The following is a 7,258-nucleotide window of genomic DNA, read 5'->3' on the forward strand; positions in this document are numbered from 1 at the left end:
TCTGTGACTGTGGGTCAGACACATGATCACCTGACTGTCTGTGACTCTGGGTCAGTCACATGATCACCTGACTGTCTGTAGTCACATGATCACCTGACTGTCTGTGACTGTGGGTCAGACACATGATCACCTGACTGTCTGTGACTCTGGGTCAGTCACATGATCACCTGACTGTCTGTGGCTCTGGGTCAGTCACATGATCACCTGACTGTAGTCACATGATCACCTGACTGTCTGTAGTCACATGATCACCTGACTGTCTGTGGCTCTGGGTCAGTCACATGATCACATGATCACCTGACTGTCTGGTGACCAGCTGCTGGCTGAAAGTACATTTACTTAAGTAGTTCTTACTGGAGACTGACGGCCGCTCCTACTACTACTACTACTACTACTACTTACTGTATTCCCAGTACTTCTACTTCTACTTACTTCTACTACGTCACTGATTTTCATTGTTATTCATACAAAGCATATATTTTAGCCACGCGACGCATTGTGAGCTTGTAGATCGGCTAATTTCAAATTATCTTCTTTATTAACTATTAACTATTAACTATCTTCTTTTTTAAAGTTGTTAAATGGGACATTCTGCATAATTGCTCATTATGCCTTTCTACTTTTGGTAATTATTATTGATGCCAATACATTTGTACTTTTTGATTGATTGATTGAATATTTTATTAGACACAAGGTACAGTCAGGCATTTTGGTCCAAAGGGATTTCCGAAGAAAGTCTTGTTTCCATTCTGGTCCTAATGCACTCACACATTTTACTCAATTCCGGTGTGTTTTCCTAACGTGCTGCATTTCCCCTCCAGCCCACGCGGGGACGCTGTGTGTTTTCCTAACGTGCTGTATTTCCCCTCCAGCTCGCGCGGGGGCGCTGTGTGTTTTCCTAACGTGCTGTATTTCCCTCCAGCCCGTGCGGGGGCGCTGTGTGTTTTCCTAACGTGCTGTATTTCCCCTCCAGCCCACGCGGGGACGCTGTTGGCCAACCTGTTCGGCTGCCTGGCGTGGTTCTGCGTCGACGCCCAAAGGGGCGTCGACTTCGGCCTGGCCATCCTATGGCTGCTGCTGTTCACGCCCTGCTCCTTCGTCTGCTGGTACCGCCCCCTTTACGGAGCCTTCAGGTGATTGGCTAACACACACACACGCTATGGTACCGCCCCCTTTACGGAGCCTTCAGGTGATTGGCTAACACACACACGCTATGGTACCGCCCCCTTTACGGAGCCTTCAGGTGATTGGCTAACACACGCATGCTATGGTACCGCCCCCTTTTTATGGAAGCCTTCAGGTGATTGGCTAACACACGCACGCTATGGTACCGCCCCCTTTTCTCGGACCCCACCCTCCTGGTGCTGTCGGCCATCTTGGAAAACGAAACACAATATAAACAATTGGAGAGGGGTGGGGCCGAGAAAGGCCCTTATTCCAATAATGCTTTGGTGCACTGCTCCTCCTCGTGGATAGGGGGAGGGGCTGTCCTACTGAGATGTAGTCCAGGAAGTTCAGAGACACTAAAACCACATATTACACACACAAAGACCCCCAGGAAAGGGTTCTAAATCTTCTAAAAGTCATTAACATATATATTTTTATATATAAAGTGTGAAGTGTAACCCAGCCAACATGGCAACCCGCGAATGGCAACCCATGTCAACTGTCAATCAAGGCAGTATAAAAGTGACATCAGGTCTCACACTCCCCACTCCCACTTCCACCTATGCAAGATGGCCGAAATGTTTGACAGCAGCATGGCAGGAGCAGCAGGTTCACTGTGACAATCTTTGGATACTCTTCGGTCAGGTTTCTTGTGTCCTTAAAAGGAAACTCCTTGGATGGTTCTGGTACCGGCTGGTACCTGAACCTGGCGAGCCGACCCGGACCTCGACGCCCCCCCTCCCTCCACAAATGTGGTAACCCAATTCTCCCCCCCCCCCTGGAGAAAGACTGAATGTCCCCCTAGCTAGAAACTCACCCTGGACAGTCACCACCTTTAAAGGGCCCCCATTTTTTTGGTTTATTATTTTCTATAATTGTTCAAAGTTGTTTAAGTTGTTTTTGATAATAATAATAATATTTCAGTTACCTTTTCACTCCAGTTTCTGCCTCCCTTATTTCATTGGTTTTTAGTCACACATTGAGCTCCTTTTCCGAACCTGGTTCACACGCAGTCCATCTCTTACCCATTGTGCCACTTATTGCTACAGAAGTGTCCGTCTAACCCATTTTGGACTGAGGTCGATTAAAAAAAGGCTTCTAAATCCTATGTAAATCCTATGTTTCTATGTCAGTTGGTGCTCAACCTTTTTCATGTGAAGGACCCCCAGAATTTTCTCTATTGGGCCACGGACCCCCCCATCTCAAAATATGTAGTTCCAGGGACCCCCCGGCCTAGAAGCCAATATTTTAGTTAAAAATGTTCGCTCTGAAATATATATTCAATGATTTTTGCGCCACATTGGAGGAAAGGGAGAATGTTTAGTCCTGGTCATAAGATGATAAATTATATTATATACTATATATCTGATTGACATTTATACCACTTAAATGGTGTAAAAGATCACTTTCTCCAGATCACAGATCGGGTAAATGCTGATTACCGATCAGAGTGAATATCGGCCGATGATCTGAGCTTCTCTAATAAACAATATTATATTTTTGTATTCCAGGAGTGACAGTTCCTTCCGGTTCTTCGTGTTCTTCTTCGTGTACATCTGTCAGTTTGGGATCTACGTCATGCAGTGCATCGGCATCAGTGGCTGGGGCGCCAGGTGAGAATATATCTGATCTACAAAACATCAGGCTGGGGCGCCAGGTGAATATCTTGGTGTGCGTTAAGGCCAATGAGAGCCCAGCTCACTGACAGACCGTGCGTTAAGGCCAATGAGAGCCCAGCTCACTGACAGATCGTGCGTTAAGGCCAATGAGATCACAGCTCACTGACAGACCGTGCGTTAAGGCCAATGAGAGCCCAGCTCACTGACAGATCGTGCGTTAAGGCCAATGAGATCACAGCTCACTGACAGACCGTGCGTTAAGGCCAATGAGAGCCCAGCTCACTGACAGACCGTGCGTTAAGGCCAATGAGAGCCCAGCTCACTGGCAGACCGTGCGTTAAGGCCAATGAGAGCCCAGCTCACTGACAGACCGTGCGTTAAGGCCAATGAGAGCCCAGCTCACTGACAGACCGTGCGTTAAGGCCAATGAGAGCCCAGCTCACTGACAACGTCTGTATCGATAGATGATGATAATTTTCCGTAGGTAAATCCAGGTTTTATATCTCTGCTGTCGGGATGAAACCTCTTAATTTTTCAGGAAATGGAAAAACTAATTTGAACCTTTTCAGAAATGGACGAAAACCTTATATTTTTGCAACACTGCCTCATCACAGTTGGTATTGTGACTTTGTATATTATCAGATACTTGCATGTGTCATTATATTAATCACCACTTTACCCGAATGCAGCTCAAGTGGAGTTAGGTGGTTTTCTCTGTCAATTTAGTTCTTATCAGTGACAGAGAAACCTCTTAACTCCACTGACAATGGATCTCCAAGTTTGATTATCACACATACTGTACACGCTCGCACACACACACACACACACACACACACACACACACACACACACACACACACACACAAACGCACGCACGCACGCACGCACCAATTGGTTCAATATGTTCATAACAACACACAGACGTAAAGGGTGTTTCTATTGGTTCAATATGTCCATAACAACACACAGACGTAAAGGGTGTTTCCATTGGTTCAATATGTCCATAACAACACACAGACGTAAAGGGTGTTTCCATTGGTTCAATATGTCCATAACAACACACAGACGTAAAGGGTGTTTCCATTGGTTCAATATGTCCATAACAACACACAGACGTAAAGGGTGTTTCCATTGGTTCAATATGTCCATAACAACACACAGACGTAAAGGGTGTTTCCATTGGTTCAATATGTTCATAACAACACACAGACGTAAAGGGTGTTTCCATTGGTTCAATATGTCCATAACAACACACAGACGTAAAGGGTGTTTCCATTGGTTCAATATGTCCATAACAACACACAGACGTAAAGGGTGTTTCCATTGGTTCAATATGTCCATAACAACACACAGACGTAAAGGGTGTTTCCATTGGTTGAATATGTTCATAACAACACACAGACGTAAAGGGTGTTTCCATTGGTTCAATATGTCCATAACAACACACAGACGTAAAGGGTGTTTCCATTGGTTCAATATGTCCATAACAACACACAGACGTAAAGGGTGTTTCCATTGGTTCAATATGTCCATAACAACACACAGACGTAAAGGGTGTTTCTATTGGTTCAATATGTCCATAACACACAGACAGACAGACGTAAAGGGTGTTTCCATTGGTTGAATATGTTCATAACAACACACACAGACGTAAAGGGTGTTTCCATTGGTTAAATATGTCCGTAACACACACAGACGTAAAGGGGGTTCAGTAGCATCGATTTATGAAAAAAAAAAGTAGTCTTGAGGTTTCCTCCTGACAGCAACGATATATATGTTTAGCTATATTAGCATAATATTGTATATATATCATATATATGTGTAGCTATATTAGCATAATATTGTATATATATCATATATATGTGTAGCTATATTAGCATAATATTGCTGTTAAAATAGTTGATGTTAAAATGTGTGTGTGTGACTGTGACTGTGACTGTGTGTGTGTGTGTGTGTGTGTGTGTGTGTGTGTGTGTGTGTGTGTGTGTGTGTGTGTGTGTGTGTGTGTGTGTGTGTGTGTGTGTGTGTGACTGTGTGTGTGTGTGTGTGTGTGTGTGACTGTGACTGTGTGTGACTGTGTGTGTGTGTGTGTGTGTGTGACTGTGACTGTGTGTGACTGTGTGTGTGTGTGTGTGTGTGTGTGTGTGTGTGCGTCCGTCCTCAGCGGGTGGATCTCGGCTCTGATGGCGCTGAATAAAAGCATTCCTGTCGGAATCATCATGATCCTGATCGCCATCCTGTTCACCTCGCTGGCCGTGATGTCGCTCATCATGTTCAAGAGGGTACGCACGCACACACACACACGCACACACACGCACGCCACGCACACACACGCACACGCGCAAACACACACACGCACACGCACACATGCAAACACACACATGTATGCACGCACACGCACGCACTGAACCGTCGTTCACATTCAGTACCAAAAGAGCAGATCTACAAGCTCACACAACACACGACTCGCGTCCCAGACTCCTCTCCCTTCTGGCCCCACCCACACTGTGGGATGAACTCCCTGTAATCCACCGGCCTTTGGCCGTTCTCGTGATTGGCTCCCTGGCCACGTTGTCATCTGTGATTGGCTGTGATCTGAGAGTTCGTAGCGGTCGACAGTACTTGTGCGCTTTGATGATCGATTCATGATCGATTCCTTTGTTTCGATCGTCGACGTTCGAAACCCAACGGAGGGGGGGGGGGTGCGATGCGAGGTGTGCAATGCGAGCAGTGACTCTTTAGCTTAAACAACGATATAGCGGAGAGAAAGGCATGCTTGGATTGGTCTCATTTATTTTAAACAATAAGCAACAACTGTTGCAGCCTTCATGAAAGCGTGACGCACAAATAATTAGGCTTAATAAAACATCCGACCGTAACAAGTCAACTGCCTGAAACAGGCATTACCTCTCCATCAAATACAAATATATATAATCCAAACTCCTCTGTCAATTGTAAACGAACGGTAACATGAATGAACTCTTCAAGCCTGACACTTGTCAGAAATAAAATCAACCACGGTTGATTTGATTGATCATAAAGTTAATGTGACTGTGAGTGTGCGTATGGGAAAAAATATATAAACTTCACAGATTATAGATCACTTGGAATTATAACAATCTGTTGAGTATTGCCTGAATAATGCCACTAGTGAAATCCCATTTTTTATCGACATGCGATGCCGATGGAGAAATCCCACATAGTTAAATTACCTCATAGTCATGCTGCATGCGCTGTTGGTCGATGAAGAATTATAATCCAAGGTTTGTCAATCATATTATGGTTTATGGTTGAAAGTAAACCATAATAAGTAAACTTTAAGAAGAGATCTGCAGTCATTGTGCTGCAGACTGCAGTGCAGAGTGCATGAGAGCAGCTCCGCTTGCTAATTGAGTTGACATTTGCGCAACTTCACTGCATGGCATTACAGTAATTAGTTATTTGCCAGCACCTGCTCCAATATAGGCCTAAATCAAACTTTATTTATATAGCACATTTAAAACAATAAAAGCTGACCAAAGTGCTGTAGGCCTACAGGCTGAAACAAGTGGAGCATCACCATCGGCGCACAAAAAAAAAGCATAATTAAAAGAAAAAACACAGGCAAATAGTATAGGCTACATAATTACAATAATACGATCAGGTGCAATTAAATGCCAAAGAGAAAAGGTGTTTTGGTCTGGGTCTGTAGGAGCTGCTCTGCTGCATGGGAGTTCACAGTGATGGAACAGGTCAGTCTTCAGACAAGAAAAAAAAAAGATATCTCTGGCAACGGCAAAATCAATTCTCTGCATCGCCAAAATAAATCTATAGGCCTAGTTTCATTCGTGCCATTATACTCACTCAGCCAATATGCACAACGCAGCGCATGAGATTGCAGATCTTTGAATTTTCGGTGCGCGCACTGAGCGCACTCACCATGTGAATCCAAGCAGGTCCTCACAAGTATAATGTACACCGCCAGGCTCCACAAGGTTCTCAGCGCAATGGCGCATCGATAAAAGTTGGGATTTTATAGTGGCATTATTCAGGCAATACTCAACAGATTGTTATAATTCCAAGTGATCTATAATCTGTGAAGTTTATATTTTCATTTGGGTGTAAGTAATGTTTTTATATGACTTATCAAACATGGTAGCCTATATTTAATGTCCACTGAGCTGTGGTGCACTTGCCTACACTCTCAATTAGGGATTTTCCCAGCGGTCATTTTCACTCTCGTGTAGCCTACAACCTTTATTCAAATAGGGTATTTTAAAATGCAACCACACTTTCGATTTATTTTTCCTGTCTCCTGGGACTGCAGCTGCACTTGTTCAGTTGACTTCCTTGTTGTTAATACGGGGAAAGAGGAGGCGTTGCGAGGTGCTGCGAGGCGCAAGCATGGCTCGTGGATCAAAAGGGGCCGCTTTTTCAAAATAAAAAAATCGATTCCCGTGCGTATCGATTGAACGTCGATTAATCGATTTTTT

The 7,258-nt window shown here is 44.3% G+C and overlaps 1 pseudogene across 1 annotated transcript in view; it reads left to right on the forward strand.

Annotated features, from left to right (window-relative positions):
* Positions 1-7,258, forward strand: part of LOC308316459 (secretory carrier-associated membrane protein 1-like) — a 50,858-nt pseudogene that overhangs the window by 39,315 nt on the left and 4,285 nt on the right. Inside the window, exons 6-8 of the transcript XR_013966204.1 lie at positions 974-1,133; positions 2,679-2,780; positions 4,951-5,068. The product of XR_013966204.1 is annotated as a secretory carrier-associated membrane protein 1-like (transcript). The remainder of the gene's footprint in view (positions 1-973; positions 1,134-2,678; positions 2,781-4,950; positions 5,069-7,258) is intronic.

The sequence above is a fragment of the Protomyctophum bolini genome (assembly GCF_963924005.1).
Source record: "Protomyctophum bolini genome assembly, chromosome: 6".
Taxonomy (NCBI): Eukaryota; Metazoa; Chordata; class Actinopteri; order Myctophiformes; family Myctophidae; genus Protomyctophum; species Protomyctophum bolini.